The 27,094-nt window shown below is 40.4% G+C and overlaps 1 protein-coding gene across 1 annotated transcript in view; it reads right to left on the bottom strand.

Annotated features, from left to right (window-relative positions):
* Positions 1-26,204, bottom strand: part of LOC139987168 (protein transport protein Sec61 subunit gamma) — a 119,507-nt gene extending 93,303 nt beyond the window's left edge. Inside the window, exon 1 of the mRNA XM_072003123.1 lies at positions 26,195-26,204. The gene's annotated coding sequence lies outside the window, so the exon portion shown is untranslated. The remainder of the gene's footprint in view (positions 1-26,194) is intronic.
* Between the last annotated feature and the right edge of the window lie 890 nt (positions 26,205-27,094).

Raw genomic sequence — 27,094 nt, 5'->3', positions numbered from 1 at the left:
TCAGAGAAGAACGTGTCCAAGTTATTAATCCATCATCAGCTGGGGCCACGCTTGGTCAAATTCGTGTGCTGTTACCGCAGTCGACGAAAGTGTACAGACGATAGTTCGCAAGTGATATCAATGGTAATAGGAATATTGATAGATTCGTCGATTCCAATGTTCTTAGTGTTCCAATTCTGCGGTGCATATAACGCATTTAAAAGCACAATGAGATATAAAATTCAATTATTAAATCCTTTTCATACACGTTGAAGGGTTTGAAATGGAGCAACTGGGAAAATACAAGATTGAAACGTAACGTGAACGCTATCGATACTCTCGGAGGCGGCACTCGATTCCCCAGGTCAGGAACTTTCTCCTGGCGAAGATCGATTGGCCGATTTGTCGAGAGACACGGAGTTCCGGCACGCTTCCTTTGTTTTACGTAATTTCCGCGCCAATATTAGCACGCTGCGTTCCGTCGGCGTGTTCCGTTCTCTCTCTCTCTCTCTCTCTCTCTCTCTCATCGTGTATTGGCTTGTGTGTTCTTCGCAAACAAACCAATCAATGCCGATGCCTTAACTCTCTCTCTCTCTCTCTCTTTCTCCCCTTTTCTCTTGTACGCGCGAGCTTTTCTCGTTTCAAAGCAGCCATGAAAAAAGTTTTACTTTATTCTGTGTGTTTCCTTCCTTTTCTCCTTTTGTATCGTTGTTTATATATCGTCGCGTATATACAGTGGCTACAAAAGCTATTTGTACACATTGTATGCTTGCGCACGTATCATTTCACTTATACACCAGTTATTTAGATCCAAATATAATAATTTTGGTATCGTTTAATAGTACTTTTGCACGATTACGGAAATTGAATACTATGGAAATGAAAGGTAGAATCTAAGAAGGGAAACAAATATTTTTCCTAGCCACTGTACGATCGATACATAGACAAGTGTGCTTATCCAGATTATTCAGTAGCAAAAATACACGCGAGAGAGTAAAGAGACAGGCAACGATTAAAATAAATTATCGAACATTCCACGCAACACAACTGTTTTTAAACATTGTTATTCTCTCTATTGCGTGCTCCTTTCTTCTAAGAATTTGAAAGTAATTTCTGTTTGACAAAGGGATATTCCGATAAACGATTATATCGTTTGGATAGAAACGAGATCAAATTTATGCCGCATCTACCGCAGCATATTATCAATCGATCAACAGTGAATGCCCATTAAACTCATTAAACTGAGGAATCTGGTTAAAAAACATCCATCGTACGATAGGACGAGCGAGTCAAGACACCGCGAAACGGTTCAAAGGAGGCCAAGGCAGGTGTGTCGGCCATGGGGACACGGAAACAAGCGGAGAAACGACAGAGACAAGCAACGACGAGAGACCAGGAACGTTAAAAGGCTTCGTGGGCGTCTATTTGCGTAGATCCAAGAGATCGGACAAGTGGCCAGGCCTTTGTCGGACTCTCCGTGGGTGGTTCCCTTTTTTTCTCGCCTCCTCTTCGTCCTTTCTACGCGTTTCTCCTATAAACCAGTCCACTCGAGCCACCACCCATCCACCCCCGTTGAGTTAGCGTCACCCTCGTAAACTGTCGCCCTCCCCCTATCGGTTTCGTAGACGTCGTCGTCGTCGTAGACTCTTTATCCTTTTCCAGGATTCGTTTGCCTGCTGGTAATCAAGCGGTGGCGGAGGTTACGACGCCATTTTTACGTCGTGACAAGGTGGTGTTTGTTACACAGATGAATCGTGTAATGCCGGTTTTAATCTATCAACCATTATCTAGGCAGTCTCTAATTATAAATTTCTTCCATTACGAATGATCGATAAAAAAGGGTCTTTAAAAATTCCTTTCGAACAGGTTACTACGCATTTCACGAATTTTCTTTTCTTTTTTATGTATTCAAACTGAAAATAATTTTATATCAAGGCTAATTATTCGAGTTACGTCCAATGTTCTAAATCGTTTCGAATCTAAATTATCGTGTAAATTATTTAGATCGGAAATCGCTCGAACAATCACGAACGACGTCGGTATAAATTATCTTCTCATTTACGAAGGAATAATAGAAACTATTGTTCGTAATTATTGGAACAATTTTGATAAACGTCGCTCAAGTAACTTGGAACGAGATCGTTTGAATAATTTATACTGTAGACGCGTACGATTGTATTCGACGTACGTTAAAAGATGTGATCATTCTTGAAGCGATAATGACAGACCATTCTTTAGCTGCGATAATAAAAAATCAGATGAAATATAAGAAAGAAAGATTATGAAATATTTTGTAGAGCAAAGGTACGCAAAGTGGATGTATATTAAAGAGACACGAGCAAGTATTATATCCTGTACTACTTTTCAAGTAAGTCGTTCGATAGGCACTTTTCCCTCTTTCTATCGACGTCGGATTCCGCGAATAAGGGTTGCACGGCTTGCAATCGAGCATCAGGATTCTCCTGATTCCAGAGCATATTTAGAGAGGCCTCCGTTCTATTTGTTGGCTTTAAAAACATCCCCGGCGGTAAGCCGCATTATTTCACCCCCTGGTTCGCTGCATATCGGGCATTAGGAGAATATCGAACTGTGATCGTATGATATTTCAAATTGCATTATTTACTGAAAACGTTAATAAGCCGTTTACGTTTCTGCATCAGCCATAAAAATATATACGTCGAAGAATAATATAATAATTACTCCAGCTTGTATCTTTATTCGAAATTAGTTAGAATCAGAATTCACTGGAATTAATTCACTAAGATTCTATTTACCTATTACCGCTGTTATTTTCAAAGACATCAAAATAACGATATATTTTAGAGAAAATTTTAGAGACAAATTGATTGTTATAAATTTGTAAGTATTCATTTTGTCCAAGTTCGAGATATCCTTAACACTAGAACTACCACGCCAATCAAATCGACTGATTTTACAATTTTATTTCAAAATTCCTACTTCGTGTTATATTTTTATCCGCAATGATGCACTGACTTTCGCAACGATAACTAAAGGAATAATATGATGAATTTTATTTTCTTTTTTATGTATTCAAACTGAAAATAATTTTATATCAAGGCTAATTATACCAATAGCAGTCAAAAATGATTGGTACTTGTCAAAGTGTAAAAGGGCGCTGCAATCTGTTCATCGAACCCCGATTAATCAGTTTCCTCGTTTTCTACAACTTCCCACACGTTTTTCAAATTTTTACCGCGTATCGTTCGACATGGTGACATCAGTTATCAGGAAAATTCCAAATCGATCGCTAGATCGCCATATGCTAACGTTAGAAATACCACAGCAGTCGAATTAACTGGTTCTACGATGTTATAAATGTGTTAATTCTCGTCTAGGGATCATGGTTCCAGATGGATCAATAATACCAAAAATGTATTACGTAACATTGAATTGCTTCTATAAGAAAGTAATAAGTCAATAAATATAAAAATATTCTATTACATATTTTTTAAAGTCCAGTCATTTTCACTGATTTTAGTAGAAATAGCTTCGTGTTAACTATCGGTAGTTCTAGCGTTAAAGGCAAGGTCCGTTTCTTATCCGAGATTTCTCGCGTATCAAAGAACCACGCGTTATCCTCAAAGCGACATCTTTCCTTCTTCTTTTCCTTATTCACGCTTTACGTACTTGCCAGCTTCGTACGTTCACCGCTTATAAACAGGCATCGAGTATTTGCCAAGGAATGGAAAATTGACTCGCGGGCACAAATTCGACGCGTCGAGGGGGCTTGTGCAAGAATTTCGACGCCTTCGAGTGTGTAACAGTGGCTTGTCGAGGGACGAGAGGGTGCATGGGGGGTGAACGAAGGTGGCGGCTGGCGAAATCACGTTTCCGGAACGGCGGCTAGACGCGTTCAACGATTTCCGAATGTTTCCCCGGAAATTCTCGCCTCGCTTCCTGGATTCGACACGCTTCCGTTGGTTTGTACATATCGTCGCGCCTCCCTTTGTCGTCCACTGGCGGGGGTGGATTTGCACGCGCCCCCTGACCCCGCGATTCACGCTCGTTTCCGCGTCTGATCGACGACCGAGCACGCTCCCCGACCCTTTGCTCTCTCGCCTTGCCTCGTCGAATCTGCTATATAATCTTGTTTGTTGGAGTTTTAGAATTTTCAATCGACTACTCTCGTGCTTTATAAGATTTTTTAGTAGTTTGAACGGTTTCAAGAGTAATTTATCGCATATCGTGTACTTTTGTATGTAATCCGTCTCCAATTACGGTAACAAAAGTTTCATTGCTGTCTGGATCAAATCTATTTTGCCAATTGAATCCACTGGCACGAGAGCGTATCTTTGTTACGTTGTTCGAACGAAAAATAACAGGCGACGAGAAGGATCAACGAATTCTCATTATGCCAGGTTGTCCGAAAAGTTTCTTTCGTTTTATAAGAAAATAATAGACTCACAACCTTTTTTTGTTTTATATTAGTTTATCGAATTATGCACGAACATAATAATAGAAATAGTACGAAATTAATCATATCTTATTCAATAAAATAATATAATAATATAAACGACAATCATATACAGGGTGCGACCGAATAACATGTATCAATCATGTATTGTATCCACGCACGAATTGCTTGTCTTTCGATAGATTCAGTTACAAGTTCCAAACGGTACATTGAAATTTGTCGTTAAACGCGCGAATATCAGCAGCCTGGTCCGAAATAATCTTCCTACATAACAGAAAGACCGAAACGAATGGAAAGCAAAGAAGGAAGAGCAACGTGGTAGTTTGGCTGAAGGAAAGCTTGAACCCGCGTTTCCCGAGTTAGCCAAATATTATCGTTCTCATCGAGCCATGTTCTGAAAACGATTGCGGCCCGGCGCAGTCACGTAAGAGCGTCATTATCGCAATGTAATGTAGGTCGGTCGCAAACAGACCGCTTTTTTCCATCGATTAATTATCGGTGAAAACTATTCCCGCGGTATCTCCACGATTACTCGATCGTTCGTGGTAAGGTGATGTGCTGGTTTTTATCTGAAGGGGGTCGAGGACCCATTATCGGCTGTCGCGGAATTGCGAGTAAACACAGCAGCCGATGTTTCGCGACATTTCCATTCGCGAGCGCGATCGACGACCCATCGTCGAATTATGAGCAATTTCGTGCCATCTGTTCGGCGACAGAGTTACGCAGCGAAGGAATTTTGGAATTTTTGGAAGGTAGAAAATACCTGTACGACGATCGAGTTGCGTGAGACGGCGATGATAGGGTGACAAGTTTTCTTACGAAGAAATTCGTTCCAATTGTATGCGTATTTCCGTGTATTTCTTATCGTTGTACTTGAAATAAGAAGAAAATTATACCCGAAGCATGTTTTGAATAACAACATGTTTTGTTTTCTTGCTTCGACGTTCAACAGTACAGTAACGTTGAAAGTTAAACATCCAAAGCTTAAATAACGATTCTTTTTGTCAAAAATTCGAATTTTATACGCGTATTGCGTCACTCGATTTCTTCTTATCGTACGCGAAGAAGAAGAAAAAGCTATTGGCTCGAAAAATGAGCGTCGATGGCAACGGTGGCTATCTTCGCAGGTGTTATTTCATTCTTTGAACAAAAAGGCAAAAAAGAAGAGAAAAAGAGAAGAAAAAAGTGGAAAAGGAGTTAGATATACGGGTAAATAGGTGGATTACCCAACTACACGGTGAGAATCGAACACGCTCGGTTTGTTTGCTTGTCGTTAGCATGAACATACTTTTCGATGTAATGTTGCAGACAAACGTGCGCGTCGAAACGCGGATCGATAAGCGTTTCGTTAAAATGGGGCAGATTATGGACAACTCGAAACGCTTATTAAGCCGACACGTAATATATATATAGTTTTCTGCGCACTTGCGTGAAATTTCAAGATACAAAAACGTAAACAGTACGCATACGATACTCAAGAATATATAAAGTATCCAAAGTAGGACAAGTATCCTATTTACTTTAACAATTCATATATAAATAACAAATAACAAAAAGAAATAATATCCTAATTACTTTAACAAGCGTTAACGATTTTTAACGAGTAGAACGAATCTCTGTTTAAGATATAAGCTTCCGTAAGAATTCGTAGCCTACTAATTACCCTAAAAAGTTATTGGAAAACCACGTACGTAGACCGAATCAATGTTTCTCATTCGTACATAAGTTCGTCGATCATTTTGGAAATAATCTTCTTGGCGACGATACTTTAACCGGTGGAAAAACTCGCGTAAACAGGACACCGCAGGAGCGAACTAAATAACGATCGGGGATGGCCAGTTTTTAGGGTTAATAAGCGAGCAATATACGTATGGAAGGGCGTGGGGCCAGCGAGGAAAGGGGGAGGACACGTCGCTAATTAGTCGTGCAGCGGGTCGCGCAAAATTTGCCAGAGAAATCTGAATGAACGTGCCTTGAATCGTGCTACGCGGTTAATACAAATGTGTATTACCGTGCAAATAAATAAATATTTGGTCATGAGCGGAGCAACTCAAATATGTTCAAGCAATGTCAGCAGCATCTCTGTCGACGCTCTCTTTCTCCCTCTCTTTCCTCCTCCTGTTCCTCTTTCTCCGACGACTGTCCGCACGTACGTGTACGTATGCGCGTATACGAGTACGCGCAGGATGATGTTAATACATATATAGTGTGTAGAAAATATGTGTATCACGTATACGTGTGTGCACGTTAGGTATAATGTGTGCGCGTTGAAAATACGTGGCCAGTACACGCGTTGACGTTTGTATGCACGCGTATGCGTGAAAGATATGTGTCCAAACGCACGTGTGGGTGTAAAATACGTAAGCAGTACGCGTAGGTGTATGTACGTTTGTGTGGCGAGAATATCTAGCTAATACACGCGTGTGATGGCCTGCATATACATACATGACTAAATATACGTATGAGTGTATATATAACGTGTGTGGAAAATATTTACGTGAAAATACGTAGACACGTGCGTGGAAATATAGGGTAAAAAGGAAACGCAACCAGGCACAAACGACGCGTGTATATGTGTTCATTGGCACCCACAGCTTTGATTTTCCCCGTTTTTCTCCCCTCTCTGCCTTGCTTTTCCACCTCGATTTTCTCTGCTCATTTCCACGACGTTTCATTCTCGGCCTGCCCCGTTTTGTTCGCTCTTTTCTACCGTTTTTCCCCCTTTTGTTGTTGAGAGATTCTTTTCTGTTTCGTTGTCTTTTCCTGGTGCACGTAGTTTTATGTACGCGGTTCCTTTTCTAGCGATTTCGCGCTTAGATTTTTTAGAAGCACCACGTGAGAGTTTCTTCCGGTCGTTGCTTTTCTCTTCAGCATCTATTCCGCACTGTTTGTATTTCTCGTTTTCTTCGTTTCAATTATTCATATTCGGGTACATACAGATACTTTTATTATCCGTGCCCTATGCTTCCCTTTCCACTTATTTCTTTCACCCTGTTTTCCTAGTTTCTACTCTCTCCTTTTATAGCTACAAATTGTTCTCTCTTTTAAACATCTTTTATTCCCGCCTTTCCCACTCTCTGTGGACGAACGAAACATAAAAATTCGAGCATTACGACACGGTCGATTTATCTAAAATCCCATCCATTCCATCCATCTCCATCTTTCTGCTCTTCCACCTCTTTCTTCTTTCTTCTTCTCTCCTTCTTTATTCTTTACTTTACCCACAAATTTTTCCACTACCCGCCCCTCTGCCCCCTCCACGCATTTCTATCTACCTGTATCTTTCCATTTTCTCCTTCTCCGAGTTTTGCTCAACCTTCTCCTCCTCGTTTGTCCGCGTTTCTCACTTTTCCTTCGCTCTTGCATCGTAGCACCTCCTCGTCTCTCTTCGTCCACTTTACCTTGGCCCACTCCTCTTCCATTCTTCTCTTCATTTTCTCACTTCAACCACCCCCATCCAGCAAACCTTCTTTCTCCGCTTCCCTTCCATGTCCTCTTCCGCTGTTTGCGCGTTCGTACGTGTGCGTCTGCCATTATACCGTCGTTATACACGCCAGCACGTACACAGAGGGAAAGCAGAGTACGCGTATCCGTATCCACGTAGGACGGCTGGCGATAGCGTTCGGGTACAATATGTACTCAGTCTACCCCACGGTTGACTCTTGGTATTTGATTCTTGAATCATTTTGTGTACGAGAGGAGTGGTTAATCGTAGGTTAAATATTTTGGCCGCTCGGAGTGCGCCCTGGCGACGACGCCGACACCGACGCCGACGCCGACACCACTGGACACGCGCGACTTTCTCCACGTGTCTCCCGCGCTTTCAGTGACTTTGTCCTTTTCTTCCGATTAGAATGTGGATTTTTATGTCTCTGATGAGAAACTCGTTATCGTCAAGATGGAACATTTTAAGGCGCAAAGATAAATAGAAAATGCATACAGTATAGCGTAAAAACGTAGAAAATATTCAATGAGGATACTGTGATAAATTTTTAATAAGCAAATTTCTATTTAAGTTCCATCTCTTTTACGTTGCAAATGAAAATAACATATTTCTCTGTTGCTAAAAATATAAATTTGTATAAAAATTCGCAGACTATTTACGATTCTTTGCAAATCGACTCGATGGAGCAGCGATTTGGTGGAAATTGGACAGCCGTTTTAGGTTTTTCAAAGATTTCGATTCTGTGCAGTTTGAAAAGTATTTGATCGATCGTTGTTATTACTCGACGAGTATCGATTACTTTTTACGCTTGTCTTTGCTGTATTTTGCGGTGGATATTAATATTTGTTATATTCGTTTTAGTAAATGTTTGATCAAACACTTATACGATTCTTATTTCACCTGTCGCGTTTTCAGTGTGTGATTTTAAAATTAGTTTCCAATTGTTTTAAGAAGAAATATTATTATCTGACGTTTGTGAGTTTCTTTTCTTCGAGAAGTTGACATTATCGTTATATTATTTTATACAAAGATTAATATTTGTTATATTCCTTTGATAGACGTTTGATCAAAAAATTATTAAGTCCCTGTTCCCCTCCTCGTTTCTTAAGTGTGTAATTTTCAAATTAGATCGGCTTATAGTTTTACACAGAGTCGGCTGTTCGACCATCACTGATGGTTTTTAGGATTATCTTCCAATTGTTTCTTCCTTTAAAACGCGGATGTCAATACTCGTTCCTCATTGACACTTCAAACTCGAATCTCAAACGTTTCAATATTTAATCGTACACTTAATATGTTATAATATTTGTTGTGCATTTGATTCGATCTCTTTCTCTCTCTCTCTCTCTCTTTCGTATAATTCTATTTCGGTTTGTCTTTTTCATCAACATTTGACAGCGACGTAAAAGTAGCTCGCGGATATTTATGCATCTACGAAAAATATAGTCTCTAAAAATATGTAGAATTTGAAACAGATCTTCAAGTAAATCCTCGGTTTCCAGCAGTAAATTATAAATTCGTGTAAACAGATTCGCGATCTAGATATACTGGTAAAAAAATTAATAAATAAGAAGGAGAGTGGAATTATTTTGATTCACAGGCTATTTTATTTTATTTACAGAATCGTTATCGGCGAAACCTTCTACCATAATTAGTCTTCTGTATCTTCGAGCTCTCCAAGATTTCGGTGTGCCATTTCGTTCTCAAACAGATATGTAAAGCATACAAATGTACGAAAGATTTTATCTCTTTACGCAAAGAACGATTATGCAGGGACTTGTATCTAATCGCGTTGCTGTTTGTTGGAAACGGAAGGTCATCCTCTGAATAAAGATACTTACAATTTTTCTTTCCTACGTTTGACCACTTTCGACATCACGAATAATTTTTGTAATATTCCACGCTAGTTCATGCGTTGTTTCTTGTATTTTACAAATTCCTCACGTTCTCTATTTTTCCTTCGTCTTTCTATATTCTCCAGATTTCCTAATCCTTTTATTGTTTCTACATTTCTTTCCTTTCCTCTGTCTCGCTTCGATATCGCTCGATCGGTGAAATTTTTGCGCCGAGCCATTTTTCAAATTATTAACGTTGTCGGTATGTTTCGGATCGTTTGGATCAGCACCTTAATATCGAACCTGGCGATTCTTCCGTCCTGGAAACTCGTCGTTGAAACTGTCGAGCCCGTACATCGCACGGATATGTGGAAAAATATAAACTGTAAGACTCGTAATTCTTACGACGACACAAGCAAGTATTCCCTGTTGTAAAATCTCTCGTACGAGCAGCAGGTCTTAACCAATAGGTAAATAACTGTGCAAGGAAGATAACATCTCCACATAAGATAATATTTTGTTATGTATTGCAGCACGTTGTCAGTCGATCGATAGTCAAAGGGATAAACGAGATAGAATTTCTTACGATTTTCCAATAAATGTAAACATAAATATTTAGGTGGCATGATATTCGTGGCTAGTTTCTGCATATCAGAAATCGGACGTGGAAATTTCTAAAAAAACGATCACCCTTCGTGTAGATCGCCAACCAACAGGGACACGCATGTGCACCATCGATAAAATGCACAGAAGACGATAAAATGAAGGAGAAACAGAGCGATTCGATTGGTGTATCAAGAAACGCTTGATTACGATCTCGCGGCTCGCACACAGGCGAGCATGGATAATTAAGAAACGCGTGTATCGGAATTAACTTTAATTAAAGTTCCTCTCGGTCGATCGTACACAAGACCTGTTATAATTCCCCTCCACCCGATGCGAATCGACGATGCGGGATTGAAAAGCGCCGGTGCTCGTCCAAGTAACGAAACAAAATTTATTAGCATCCGTTCGACGAGGGGCCAATTAACAAGACACCGAACACTTGTGCAAACTACGCGCGGTCGTCATCGTGACGTAAAGATCGACAAATCGACGACCACGAATTTCCAAGTGCTCGAAAACCAACGATTGTTTAAATAGATCGACGTTCGTTTTGTTTTTTAACGTTTCTTAACTCTTTTCCCCATGGCCATCCACGTATCCAATGTCGAAATTGAGAAGCATTTGCGTGGTTCTCTATACATTGGATTCGCTTGTACTATTTTGAATGATTTTTAACTATATTGAATTGTACCGACTTGTAATTTTATTGGTTCAATTAATCGACTATCCAATCGATCGTACATACAACAAGTACGTGTTGCAATTTTCTATATAAAATTTGATTTTAACTTTGCATGGAATATTACGAGGCACGATTAGTCTCTTTAACGAAACGACGAGAAAACACGGTGTAGTCTATGTCCAGCAAAGAAATATACGAGAAACGAACAACGATGAGATTATTCGAGACAACGAGGAGATATTATTCGTAATTATGTTTTCTGCTTCTTTTTTCAAATTTCTTTCGTTCTTGTATGGATATTCGTGTTCCTGTCACGGAACGTCATCTTGTATTTTATTTCTTCGCTTTTTTACATTTTTTTTTTTTTTCACCTTTTTTCCTCTTTAGGAGAGTCGCACGAACGTTTCTTCTCGCCGTGTATCTTATCGTCGCTGGAACGTTCGTTATCAGCTAATGTATTTATAGGGCGGGATATGAAGCCGAAGATTGGATAGATATCGTCAGTAAGGCTGGTACATTTAGAGGAACGAGTGCACGTACCGTGCGACATGCGCATGTTTGTACGTGAAATCCAGGGACAAGTAGAATTATTTTATTACGATTTCTCCATGGCGTGTTACCGTCACGACCGATCCAATCTCTTTTACGCGAACAGATTATATTAGGTGGATTCTCGCGTGTCATTGGCTGCTTTCACGCTGATTCACTCGAGATTCTTTTCCTTTGAACGTATCTGTTCATCGAAATATAATTTCACCTAAGATATGGATAATAAAGAAAGAACGAAAGAAAAGAAAAATAGAATATTTTATAGCATCGATAGTTAGTTTCGAGAATCGTTTCACACGATTCAGTATCTTCAACTTCTTCGATGTCTCTTTTCCTTGTTTCAGCTCTCTCGAAATTCTTATACTTCGTATCTTTCCTCGTTTTCTTCTTCTAATTAAAATACACGTACTTTCGTCAATTTCTTAAATTTCAACGAATTCTTAATGCGAAATGTTAGGTCGTCCGAAAAGTTTCTTTCGTTTTACGAGGAAATAATAGACGCACAATGTTTTTCGTTTTTCACATTTTCGCAGACTTGCTTTCACGTTTGTACGAAGGTGCACTGTTGTAAAAAACACGTTTGCGAAGAAAAGACACTTTTCGGACTACCTAATACAATTTTCTCAACATCGCCGCGGTCCTAGAGTCTTCTACGTCTCAATTTTATTTCTGTTTCTACGAACAAAACGATTTCTCGTATTCCAAGAGAAGCATTAGAGTCCTGGCGTCTCTCTTGAAACAAGGCGAGAAATTTGCCTATTATGATCACGATGATCGCGTTTCATTAACGAAATTTCAAAAAACTATATATAATCATACTATATATATATTAGGTTGTCCGGAAAGTGTTTTTCTTTCGTAAACGTGTTTTCTACAACAGTGCACCTTCATATAAACGTGAAACCAAGTCTGTGAAATGTCGCGGTGTTCATCATCCTCATAAAACGAAAGAAACTTATCGCACAACCTAATATATACACGATATATATTCGTAAAAAATTCCTATAGTAAATGGTCGAATACTTTGGCGAAGCCACTGTAAATCAAACGATATATCTCTCTATCTATAGAAAGTTCTCGAAAAGATACCGAAGAATTCCTCTGAAGAATTGTCAAGAATTTCGAAATTTATTCAGTATATAATTAAAGGTGCAATTTGAGAAGGTGCGGCGCAGTTTTTCCACGGCTACTGGCGCGCGTCGTGCTGGAATCATGGATGGGAACAATGACGCGGCAGCGCGTGACTGTAATTAAGTTGCTCGTGATTAATAGCACCGGGCAACGGGGCTGGTTCGCTCGGCTGCTGCATTAATTTACAACTCTGTTTAAGGCCGGGACCGGCCGGAGCCGAAGCGCCCGAGAGTACACCGGTTCCGCCATAATTTTCTGTCGAGCTACGCCACTGTTTACACACCTGATAAAGTATACACTTTTTGCCCCGGTCGACGCGTATCGCCGCGGAGACCCCGACATAATCGTCCGCGCCTCCAACGATTTCCTATCGCGATCGATTCCGCCACGAACGATCTTTTACAGAGGGTGGAGCACGCAGGCAACAGCGCCGCGATTATCACGTGCGATTTCCGGTCGATCCACGACCGTCTATCTTCGTTGATTTTTTTTCATTTTTTTCCTTTCCTCTTGATAGACGATTTTATCTTTGCAGCATCTTCAGAGGCGAATTTATCAGAGTTAGCAATTAGTCGAATGTAAATTTTTCCGTGAAAAATTCGTGCGTTTGAGAACGTAACGAGAAAAGTAGAATCTCGGTGAAAATAGAACGTAGGACCAGCTGAGAATGTTCATTCGCAATAACGTCGTCTTGGAATTCTTCTTGAACCTTGAAGAGAAACTATACTCGATGATACGCGGCGGTATCTTTGAAAAAGCGAATTTACAATCGTCTTACTGATCGATGAATCATCGAGATTCCACTAGCGAGTTCCGTTCCATCGGTACCATGCAGCTTTTCCGGGAAAAACAGTTATCTGTTCGTTAGACACGCTCGTCTTATCGTCCTGCGTGAACCAAGTAAGTCAACACGCGCGCTTCTCAAGCTCTTAGCCGAGGAGGAAAAATGTCGTCGCCAGACTGCACACTCGTCCGATCCTCTGCATCCTTTCACGATCTATAAAATCGTCCTTCTCACTAAACATTACGCGATACGATAATATCGAAGAATCGCGACGATGTTTCACGTTGAACGATTTACTCGGCCAGGATTTAGTAGCCTAATCGAGAATTAAGAAAACGAATCGAGTCAATTCTGGCGAAGATAATCACGGAAGAGAAGAAGAAAAGAAACGCGCGGTGGACTGACAGAAAGAAATTCGAAGGGGGTGAGTGGGTCGTCCGTTTAAGAATCTGCCTCGTTAGTCAAATCGTGTTCACCTCGTCGGCCCTGCACCGGTTGATACAATTCATTAAGCAGTTCGTCGGTATTGCAGGCTTCGCGAAATTTGATTAGAAGCGACATGGAAAGCGATTCTGTCTCTCTTGCTGCTTGACGAATCTCGTTTCTTCCGGATATCGATGCCCATTAACGCGACGATTAGTCAATGAGTATACTTTTTAAATCGTTCCTCTTCTTTTAAGACTCGTTTATTCCAGAGGAAACGATTAAACGAATTCTTATTTCATTTTAAGATTTAATTTTCAACGGCGTTTATTATACTCTTTAGATTTTACTCGAACCAATCAAATTAAGCGTAAGAGCTTAAAATTGTTTGTGAGAGACATCGATCGATCGAAAAATAGAGGACGAAGAATGGCAGAATTAAATAGGTAAACGCATGGGAAACTACTTGCATTTTGCGCCTGTCTACTATTTATCATTTACTATTTACTACGAGCTAATACTTGCCATTGAAATGTTGTATTTTCTCGGTATGCTATTATTTTCTCTATAGTAGTAACGTAAATTGCCTATAAGAAGTATGAGTTTCTAGATTCCAGATCGAAGTAAAACGAACCATAAGCGAATAAAATGTTGATTATACCAGGTTAATAACAATCGTTTAGACGGGAAAGATTTAATCGATGGTTCTTTTGTCGGCATCGAGGATCCACACTGTCTCGGACGTGATGCCATTGTTCCGATGCGGGACAAATCGTTAATTTTGCAGTGTGTTCCACGATTTGCGCCAGTCGGTCGTTCGCTCGCGAGAACAATCACAACTATGTGGCCAGTAAATTAGAACGAGCAGCTGGACGATCGAAGTTCATCGAAATGCACATAGAAACTTCTCAGCGAGTTTAAAGAACGTATAAAACTTGACGGATGAAAAATAGAAAGAATTGTTCTACGTTGAAGTTTTCGGTAGCGAGCCTCGTCTTTTCACGATGACTTTCGAATCGTTGCAACGTACGAGCACGTACATTGGTATCAGCTTCGGAGCAGCGCTGGACGCATCGGTATCGTTCGATTTCTGTCGTCCAAAAATCGTAACCGTACTGCTATCTTCGATCCTCAAATTTTTTATATCGTAATCCTCTTCTCGTTTCAATTAAAAAAAAAAAAAAATGTTTTTAATCTTTTAGATAAATCTACCGCGTAGGATTGAAACGATAAATCATTCCTATCGATTCATTTTTATTCCGCTCGAACTTAAGAAATTGTCCAATAGAATAGAAAAAATACGATTCGAATAAAAATGGAGAAAACTGTCAATTTTAGTAATTACGTGATACCGCGTCGCGAAAACGTCGAACCTCTGGTCTATACCGTCTTTCGTATTTACAGTTCCACCTATTTCATTTTACGTCTATTCCACCAGTCGATGTAACTTGCATTACAAGAAAAAAAGGGAAAAATACATTGCGTTGGAATATTGTGAGTATATCCAAACAATGTAGAAATATCGTATATCGAGACACGAGCATTGAAACTGCAAATCCGGGAAGAACAAGTATGCGAGTAGATATTTTAAGCGGCGTCGCAGGAAAAGAGAGAGAGAGAGAGGAAGCGGAGGAACGTTGGGTTTCTAGAAAGTCGGCCTTTACGAGGCGTTGAATGGACTGTAATTAAATCTTCTCCGTGAAGGATGAGCTTCGTTCTTTCAGAATCGATCTCTCTCCTCTGTTGCGTTTCCTCTGTTGCATCCTCGCTATCTGTTTCTCTCGCTCGATGCTTCTTCGAGCGTGCAAAGAATCGTACGTTACGACCGTGTTCCACGGGATCACCGTCACTCGGTTCGCTCGTTCGTCTTTTCACGCGAAACGTGCGAAAATATGCGACGAATAATTTCAGAGAAGAAATAAAACACGATCGAATCCGTTTCCTCTCATTTTATGAAATTTCTGAAATTCTAACGCCAAATCACCTGTGTGTGCGTTGTTGTTGTCGTCGCGTCTTCTCGCACTTGTCTCGTATAATTTCTTCAGGTTTCTCTATTTTTTCTTTCGCAAAGTGAACCAATTTGACAAATAGACGGTTCGTGTAATAACCGGAGAACGTAAATAAACAAGCGAGAAACGTAAACAAACGAGCCCAAAATAAGCAAATAAACAAATCAGATTGTATGGTTTCGCGATGAATCTGTTATATTATTACTGACGTTTTGAACGCTGCCCGAAATTATAGATCTCTCGTAAGACCGATAACTCTGCTGTTAAACGATTTCCAGATATTCGTTCGATCAACATTATGGAACGATAAATTGACTTTTTAAGTACGAACATTTAGAATCGTTGCTGTAATTTCTAAGAAATTATTTTGCTTTCTTTCTGACTACGGCAAAGAACATTCTCGGTGTTTGTACGATAAATAAACAAGCACCTACCTATCTTGCATTTATCTTTGACGGCTGCTTCTATTATCTGTACGTTTCATTGCAACGCAAGAGACTTCAAACAACATTTTTCTATCAGAAAGAAACAGAATTTCCAAATGGATCAAAATTCACCGCAACGTGTACACAAAGTACTACAAACCCATTCGCCGCGAGAATTATATTATAATCATTTACCGCATGAATCACTTTCGCAAATTATACAAAATCGTTACCAAATCGTTAAAGGTGTCATTGATAAATCGATAAATAACAACGAAGAATATTACGAAAAGGATAAGAAGCGGGTAATCTCCATTTTTGTCAACGATTACTACGACGATTACTCTTATTATAAGAGAACACACGGTGTTTCCTTTGCACGTTACGTCTTCTATCATGAACGAAGCGGAGCCACGAGGCAGAGTTCGCGAGATCGAGAGGGCAGGTAATTACACGGGTTCACGATCGATTCCCCGGCCGAGTAATGAATTTTTTACGACGCACCGCCGAAGAAGATCCATCGGATCGTTCGACGACGAGGCCCGTGTCCGATCGGCCAAGGCATCGGCCCGAATTGAAACGACGTGCACGTGAACCCTCTCTCACGCTATTCGTCCCTGCTCGAGCTGACAGAAAGAATGCGTGTAGCTGTATAGTTGGCCGTGTTCTGCTGATTCAACAAAAATTTATTAATTTCACGCGTCTGCGGTAGACGTTTATATCGCCGTTGAATCGTTCCCTTACGATTGTTGCGAATCGTTGATAGCTGTTATCGTCTTGCAAAACAAGTGGAAATTATTATCTGCATATTAATAATACAGAGATAAAATAGTGTAATTTATGGAAATTATTACGTGTAATCGTTGGTGAAATTTTCAATGTAATCCCTTTATTGCGCTATGTGTATTGGAGATTACGCACGATTGTGCGTACTTTTATTTTCTTCTTTTTTTTTCTTAATACATTTTACTTGCTCAACATCGTGCTTCTACGTTTTATCACAATATGGCATTGTATTTTTTGTAAAGCTACTAGTTTGTTAATTAGTTTGTTAATTAATTTTTATCTTTTACGGATAACAACTAAAATACTGTTTCTGCAGAGTTGGGATTTCGATATTTTTGAGATTGTGGTATTTTAATTGTACAGGTATCCGTAATAATTATGCGGACAAAGTGCGTTCAAGTTTCAGCTCTTAACTTCCTATTTCTTGATCGATCGCCAAGTACGTAGATGCATATTAGAGAGAACTCGTTGCTCGATCGATAATTGTCGCTTCGTTGGCCAGCAGGTTGACTAACTGGCATGTGTACCGTACAGAGTACCTCATTATGAAATTACCATGACGCAACCACGTCCTTCGTAATTAATGCGTTCTTAAAGATCTCTTATTTTTCACGTTGCGTCGTTCCATTTTCCCGGAAGAAAAAGGTCGAGTTTTCGAAATCCAATTTGCAAATTTATTTCTCTCTATTCAATCGCAAGCAATTGATTTTTTTATCAAGACCAAAGTGACTACAATTTATTTCTGCACGTCCAATCGTTCAAAGTATCAAGATTATTCTCGTACAATTATCAACAATGTTTTTTATTAACCTTAACTGTATTACATTTTAACCTAAGTTAAATGTTACGCGATATATTCTTTTTCAAAGACGTGAATTTAACAGAGGTGTCCTTGTTTAAAATCCCAATGTCCTGCGGAGGTGGTCGAGTGCAAGCGACAGCAAAGGGTAGGCAGTTTGCCTGACGCAGACTTTTTCAGTCTCGGTGTCAACCCTCCCGGTTGTTTCACCCTGCGACTCACCCGATTCCTTCTACACATCCCTCTTAACGTGACTTTTTTTCGTACAGAAATTTGCTTAAATAAAACCAGCAGGAACTCGATTTAGGCCATAGACAAACCTTACAGCTGCACATACAGTGATCACAAAAAAGTAATTCGTACATCACTGTTATGACACTTATATAATAATCGATCAAATCCAAGAATACTAAATTTCGCGTCATTCGGTAGCATTGGGTTGTCGGAAAAGTGTCCTTCTTTTACAGACACGTCTTTCGCAACGATGCATCTTTATATAAACGTGAAACCTAATCTGTCGAACGTTGTGATTTTTTATCTTGATAGAACAAAATGGATCATAGGTAATTCGATAAAATAATATAAAACGGAAAGTGTAGTGCGTCCATTATTTTCTTATAAAACGAAAGAAACTTTTCGGACGATCTAATAGAATCAGAGCAAATTATTAGAAGATTGCTAAGAGTTTAAGACTGATCTTGCACTGATCGTTTAAGCAATTAATCCATAGTTCACGCAATGAAGAGTAAGGAGCACAAGCTTAGATGAAACAAATGTAAGGAAAGCAGATGTATAAAATTTGGATGAAGTTACGTGAAAAGCCGGAAGCTCCGTGAAGCTGAAACGCAAGCGATACAGTTAGAAAAATTCAACGCTACGAAAGTGAAATGTATTGAAAAATAAGGATACGTACAAATACTTTTCGTAGCCACTTGGATATCTCTTCGAGCGCAGAGATGCAACGAGAGTTACGCGCAAAGTTAAAAACGCAGAACGAGAAATTTTGCAAGCTGTCTAAATATCGTGCACCGTGGTGAGTAAGGTGGCCGAATAAAACGGCTTTTTATAGGCGATCGCTATCGGCGGCTTGATTTCGACGCGGGTTAATTGCGATAACCCGAGCCGGTTAGATACAAGGGGATGGCGACATATGCTCTCCACGGGGTTAAATAATCCGGTCGTGACTCGACGGATACACACGTCGACGTGACGAGCTTTCGTGCAGCTCGTCGGCTCGTAAAAACGCTTGACACGCTACGCCCACGCAACCTGCACGCTCTTTCACCATATGTCTAACTTTCTGCCAGCGATTCGCGACTCACTTAATCGTACAGCGGTACCAAACTCGAGGAAACACGCGATTTTATGGGTTTTTTCAAAAGGCTACAGATCGTTTCTTGCTTTTTTTTTTTTAATTAGCTTCTTTGGAGGAGTCGGTTTTGAAAGCCTGATAGAGGAAATTAGCGGTGTGAATTTTTAGAGGAAAATGTCTCGTCGACACATTGTCGGAATTTTTTCCAGAGTTTATTTGATTCAACGTTAGAATGGAATCAAACTCGGACAAACAGAATCTGAATCCAAGAGCATACAAAGCTACGTACTTTCGCAGGAAGACTTACTTTACATTCACGAAGAAAGTTATGGTTGCAAGTTAAAATTATTCGAATGCACGGATACGTAATCGATCTATTCGACTTATAAGTGGTTCGGATGGAGGCAAATTCGTAGAAACGCGGCCAAAAGCCAAGAACATGTAAACCTACTTCCACAAAGAGGTTTATCTTACATCCACGAAGAGAAAGTCTTTGTAACTTAAAATTACTCAGTTGCACGGACGAGTAACCGGTTGTCGGGCCTATGAGTCGATATCCGCGTCGATAAGAACGCGTGTTCCCATCGACGTAAACGTTGCGCTTTGGTAAACGTTCGAAGGGGCAGAAAATCCCGTGGCCCGGCCAAGCTGCACGCAAGTTTCAGTGCTTTCGAGCAGTTATGGAGGGCGCATGCCTGCATATTTCATGAGCAAACAGACTTCAACCCCTCGTGGCATGCGCTGCAACCATCCCCCTCGCGTCTCCTCTTTCTCTCGCTCGCTCTAACCTTTTCGTCAAGAACGGGCGAGCTTCGACGAGACTGGGCCCGCTTCAAAAAGACTTTGCCGAGAGGAAAGCGCGCGGGGGCCGAATTATTAACGAACTTCCGCCTGGTCAACGCTAAGTCCTAACCTCCTACCTCTTTCTACTTACTCTACTCGTATTTTCTACCCGTGCTATCGTTTCATCGAACTATTAATTATCGGGGCGCTGAATGGATCGTGAGCCGAGTTTACGATGGAATATTTGAAAATTTCTCTGCTTTCCTGGGTGGTTCGATGAGATACGTTTATCGACGATGACAGGCAGAGGTGTCTGTTTTTTTATTCACGTGAGAACGATATAGCGTACGAATGCGTATGAGAATAAACGATGCGTACGAGTGCGTGTGGATGCGTGGAATTTTGCACAGATGAGAGAACAAACGAAGGTGCGAAAACGAACGAACGCGGATCGGATGGCTGACGAGTTAATGACAAAAAGGAAGCGGAGACATCGCGCGATGGTTATTCGTGTACCTTCTTTCACCGTATTTCGTATTTCGTTTTATCGAATCATCGGCAGACTACGGATTTCTACGTATTTATTTATCGGAAATTTCAAAGTGCAAAAAAGTACAAATAATATAACGATATATATGTCGGAGATGAAAGGATAACGAGACCCCCGTTGGAATCACTCGAAAAAGCCCGAATGCTGTAGCGATTACGAAATAATCCAAACACAGTTATTCGAAACTTGAGACAATGAGTTTGGATTCGAGGCGACGACCGGTCGCCGAGCTTAGCCACGGTCGCGGGATAAACGTTCCACCTAACGGAAACGGGGAATTGTATAGCTCGCCTTTAATGAATCGGCCATACCGATATTTGGCAAGAAACGACCTAACGGCCACGTAGTTAGCGACGTACGGATAGTCGCCAGAGGATAAAGCATCATACACAATTGTCAAGTGGCCTTTGGTCAAGTGGTCATCAGCCCGTATACCTGTCGCCCATTATGGGATTTTCTCCGAATAATTCGATGACCTGGTGCCGTAAGGACACCTTATATAGCTTTGCTGGGCAGCGAGGAGAGAAGATTCTCTTGCTTGGAGTCTTACTAGCCAGACCTAGTGTGTGAGTAGTACAGAGTAAATTGAGGGACAGGTATCACAAGTGGAGTGCGAGTGAGATCTTGAAGCGAAGTGCATCAGTTATCCCGTGGGCCGTGGATTCGTTATACCGACCCCACGATCATTGTCGTTATCGTTTGAGTATTGAGTGCAATAGTTTATTCTATTATTTTATTTGTGACAATAAACGATATCATCGATTGTACAACGACGATGAGCGACCCAGGCGCGGATTCTTTACACGTCCCAAACCAAAGTCCCAACGCCAACCCGACATATAAAATATCCAATGTAAGATATTTGTTACAACGTTTTCAAAGCAAACGAAAAATTCTCCGTTTAGATTTTATAAGATATAAATTTGTATAAAAATCCGCAGTCTAATCGTTAGGTCTCGTTACAGTGCTGCTAACGATGCTTCAAAAGTGTTCGAATACTTTCCTGCCACTTGAAATCTAATAATACGTCTCTATACGTAGACTACAATGTTTTCAGAAAGATTCTCAAGCATTTCTCTCGTTCAAATAAATAGCCATTTCCTGGAAAACCCGATCAAACTGGCACAGCATCGTTCCGAGAGATAGACATTCAGCTTGAAAATGGCAAGGAACTTTACGGCGCCGTGGCACGGTAGACGCAAAAATCGGCTGTTTGCATAGCGCTGTTTTTCATCAGACGGCGCAACATTATCGTCTTTCAATCGGATCGGTTGATGCCCGATAATATCGCGACGCGTATTTACCCTGTGTTGTTTCACACCGCGTTTTTTCCACTATCTCGCATCAACTCGCAGTTACCGTTGGAAAAACCAGACGTTTTTCCGTTTTAGACGAAAGACTCGCGAATGGAAATTATGCAAACAGAATGATCGCAGCGTGCGACCAAAATCTAATACGAAAGAAGAGATTTTCATTCGTACTCTGCAGCCTTTTATGAAAGAATACTTCCAACGATATCGTTAATCGTTGGTTGATAAAATTGTTTGTATTATCGGCGAGGAGTTCACGGAGACGATGAAAAATATGTATATTGTTTAATTTGTTGACACTGATTATTGGATTTCTTAGCAATGTCGTCTTAGTCTGAGAGATTTTTATTAAAGACTTTTTATCTCACGCAGAAACGTTCAAAATGGTAATTTCTGTATTTCCTGTGTTCCCGCGTATTCCTATCTTCGATGCAACCTACATTTTTCCATAGGAAAATATTATCTAAAGCAACAAATGATTTTTCAAAGTGCCCCTCAAAGTTTTCTTTCCAAAAAGAAATTGCACATGTAAAATGACAAGAAAAGCAAACGAACGAAAGGAAAAAGAAACTATTATGAAATTCTTTCCGTATAAACTACCGAAAGCAATTTGAAGTTTCAAAAAATTTACTTTCTAAAAAGTTTCTGCAAGGAAAATCACAGAAATCATATTACTACGTAAATGAAATTGAAAAATCTTCCTACTTAATCCAGTCCGCTGAAATGTTCTTCCCTTTCTCTCTTTCTCTTATTGTTTAACCCCTGGTATCGCTGCAAGGGAATTAATTTCAATTAGATTATCGGCAGCGGAGAAACAAAATCACGGCGTTGCGTCTCGCCTGGCCAACAATGCCGTATCGTTGCTCTCTCGAGCCGCAACAATGCGAACAATAGATCGTCACGTGGCGGTGCTGCTGCTTAATATCGCCGCGATAAGGGAGCCGGCGATGTTTTACAAACACAAGACCGACACGTGACCAGCCACCCCCTGTCAAAACATTCGGAATACTAGCCCAGATATTCGTACCCCCGTTCAACCGGGTAACCTGTCCCCTTCTTTCTTTCTCTTCGAATTTGCTTCGTGCCTGAACGACGCTACGTCGTGGCCTTTCGCGTGGTGCGTGCACGTGGACCACGATATCGTGCTATGAGAACATCGTGGATGGATGCACGAGTTTAGAGACGAAGGTTTAATCGCGTGGTAATTCGTCGTTCGATAGTTTCAGTCGGAATAGGTGGAAACGCGTCACTGGGTTTGGGGGCACTGAATCACGAGATTCGTGAGCAGCTATTGTATCCGTGAAGTATTAGGTTGTTCGAAAAGTTTCTTTCGTTTTACGAGGAAATAAACAACGTTCTTTGTTTTATATTATTTTGTCGAATTACGTACGATTCAGTTTGTTCTGTTGAGATAAACACCGCGACATTTCACAGATTTGGTTTCACGTTTATACGAAGGTGCGCTGTTGTAGAAAACACGTTTGCGAAAGAAAGACACTTTTCGGGCAATCTAATACTATAGAATCAGAAATACCGATTCAATTAAACTTGGATATAGCAGCTATGAGGTAGAATATCTGGTGAATATCAAGTCACTGGGAAAGTAAGCTCGTTACATCGAATAATAATCGATTTGATTAAATGGACATAACATTTAACTAAGAAGGCATTATATTTGCGAGAGTTACAAACTGTGTGATAATTCAGACGAATACTCTGAAATAGTTCAAAATTGGTATTCTCGGTACGTAAATGAAGCAATAAAAGTCACGAAGGCAGTGTAAATTGATAATTCAAGGTTCACAGAAAATTGGAAATTAATTAACGATAAAGCATCGACTATCAATGGCAAGAAACAGAAAAAAGTGAGAGTCAGGAAACAGGGAGTGTCAAAGGCTTCCAGTTCGAACTACCCTAAAAAATGTATAATTTTTTAAGCCACTCGTTATGGTATCCAGTACACGAGACAAATTTTTCTCTGGATTCCGTTTCCCTAGTTGTGCTCGTAAAAATATGCACCTACAAAGACGTCGACAGAGTCCCCTAATCGTACATCGAGTATCTCCGAGTCGTAAATCGAGAAGTTTGGCTTTCGAGAGGTTCGTATCGAAACTGATCGAACATAGCATTTAATCATCTAGAACGCAGAATATCGAGGAACGTAATTCAGGATCGATAGTCGAGTATTTCGAAGAACGCGCGTAACACGAGGTGAATTCGTATATGTATACCCTGTGAATAACACGCACGAGTAGAACGCATGGGAAATTATGGGAGTAACGCAGGGGATGCGTTGGTCGCTTCGGGGAATTGGTTCGACGTCGATGGACTTAGAAGCATCATCGAGAGGTTGTTTACATCGGCTAGTACTCGCGTCGCGATTAACTTCTCCGACGCTCGAAGGCGATTGCTTTTTAAATAGATGCCAGCTCGATCGTGGGAAACCGTGCCAACCACGATTGACCAGAGAGAGTTGCAAGAAGAGACGGTTTTCTCTTGAGAAATCGCACTGGCACGTGACAGGTTCTCGGTTTTAAAACTCGAGATGAGAACGCAATAAAAAGTGGAACGATAGTATTCTACATACACTCTCGTTTGAAAATCTTCGTACACCTTTTATTTTTAATGTTGCTGCGACTGCTCGACCCAAGTTTTAATAAAATCAAAAACATTTCTGGTATTTTGAGAAATACTTCGAGCGCAACAAGGATCCTGCCGTACTTTTTTTTCAATCTTAAATAATTTGCCGACAATTAGAAAGCGCGATTGTCTCTAAAATGATCCAACGAACTCAACTGTGTTAGAAAAGTTTCAGTGTTTACCGTACATTCGTTGATAAGTATCCAGTGGACCAAGATAACTGTGGTGGAATATTAAACGCGTTGATTTATTTAATTGCGATAGTCGGATATATTTAAAAATCATATATAAGTATAAAAATACGGAGTTAGTATAATACGTCCCCAATCGTCGCTCGCACAATGCTACTCGCTATAATGATACCGGTTATGATCGTCCTAGAGAGCATGTTCGTCTATTTATCGATGGTTACGCGTAGCGGCGATATTGTTTTGCCCGAAGTTTCTTTACTTTTAAATCTTGTACATCGAAAACGGCGTTGATACTCCGAGGCAAAACAACAACACGAGACCCTCGATTCGAATCGTCCTGTGACTCATGTGCCGCTACATAGAAATCTAAAATATTCATCGATCGTTCCAATCGTCAGATTTTCTTCTTTCCAAGACAGCCGACTGACTGTCTGTTGCAACTCACTCAGCTGATTCATATACTGAGAAGAACTGTCATGTATGATACAAAGACACCTAGTTCTCTTTTCATAGTAACAATTATTTCCTATTATCGCAAACTCCTTTCATAATTGCAAGATAATTAGAAAAACCTTACCTTTGTATTCAGAACGGTGTATCCTTGCGAATATTTGCAGGAACAATCAAGTAGAATTCATCGAATCGTATCAGAAGCGACAGCCAGAAGTTGGATAATCGTGGCAAGGGGTTGGAAGCTGTGCGACGCACAGAATTTTACTTCGAGACTCGATTATGACAGGATGGGACGAGCGGTCCGAGCTCCTAGTTGACAGAACAAACAGGTGATGGTTCCAGCGATCGTAAGACTGGTAAACATATATGCTGGCCCGCCGCAGCGCGTTACCAAGCAAACAGGCAGCATCAAAATGCATTAGCCGATTCTGATAATTCCGATTTACGATGCGCTTATGGCCGCTAATTGTCTGATTTATCGGCGATGTTGGCGCTAATGCGATTAACAAGCGTTATACTAGGCAGATTCGTTTCAAGCCACGCTACGTATTCGCTTCAAAGCCGGCGTCTCGGCTGTCATAACCGATCTGACACGAATGGTCTACGGTTTGAAGATTCAAATAATCGTAGGTAGCAGTAAGTCTACATCTTTGTTTATTTTGGATGATTTCTCGTGATTTATGGAGTATACTGGTGTTTGTGGTATCGTGTTGATGTTTGTAAATATTTTTACACGATATTGATCGAAGTTATATGATGGAAGAATTTTAGAAGGGTCTATGAAAGGATCTTTGTTTGACGTGGTTGTTTCCTTCGGATAGTTCATCTCGATAACTTTGATAAATAAATGCTTGATAAATTTAATAATTGATCGTTTTCTAATTTCCTGTCGTTGATAGTATCACGTAAAATCGGTGATAAAAAAGGAAGAGCTGAGCGATAGCTTTGCTTGACTGTCCTTTTATAATTTTTTATATGCTTTTATTCACAAAAGTGGTTAAGTACGATATTATAACGAAGTAATAAAATAGTTAACCAAGTATTCAAATAGTTCAAATCACGGCCAAGACTGTACCCAAGACTAGTCTCGTGGTCGAATGGTTTTATCTGTCGAGTTTGTTGGAGTTGAGAGACAAAGAAAGGATCCCGAGTGCCCTACGTAATGGGGAAAATTTAGTGTTGGGCCACGTGCAGAGGTAAGGTCAAAGTCTAAAGGTTCGTCGTCAGGTAGTGCGGAATGACGTGGGTTTGGGTATGATCGCTGTCTCAATAGCTTCGTTTCTCGCTAATACATTACCCATTTCGTATTACCATTGGCAGTTCTTTAATCGTCCTGAATTCTCAGCAATGCTGCACATTTTTTTTAATGATCTTCGTTAACGGAAAAAACGAAAGCCGCGTTTCACTATCAACTCGTACGATAATCTTTCTTTTAATCACTCTAATCACTGCTGCCACAAAAAGCAAACAAAGGATGGGAATTATTGGCCCGTGGCGAGAGAAACGTGGCTTGTAATCCCTCCGTAAAACCAAACGAGAGGAATCATCGACTCGACGAGCGACAAATATTTTATTCCTGAAAGTGTATAGTCCTCGTATTTATACATTCCGCCGATGTATATTTTGTACATATTTACACTCGGCCGGAGTATTTGTACGAAAGCGGTTACACGGGAGGATCTTTAAATATTAAAAGAATATTTGCGCGTGCAGCGAGCGATCGAATCATCCTGGCGTATCGCTGAGAGAGAAGGGATAAATAATAACGCAACCAGCGATCTTTATTATTTCTAATCGTTCGACGATGATTGCTGAATAAATGGCTACGATATTTTGAATCAACAGGGGAACGGCTCTACGCGAAAGCTCGCTGGAAGCACGAGCAAATATATACAATGTATACAACGATAAATGTCTGGCTGTGTTCAATGCGGCCTCCCGCTTAAAGTGTCACCGTCGAAATGTGC

The sequence above is a fragment of the Bombus fervidus genome, chromosome 5 (genome assembly GCF_041682495.2).
Source record: "Bombus fervidus isolate BK054 chromosome 5, iyBomFerv1, whole genome shotgun sequence".
Lineage (NCBI taxonomy): Eukaryota > Metazoa > Arthropoda > Insecta > Hymenoptera > Apidae > Bombus > Bombus fervidus.
This window is presented reverse-complemented; position numbering and strand designations above follow the sequence as displayed.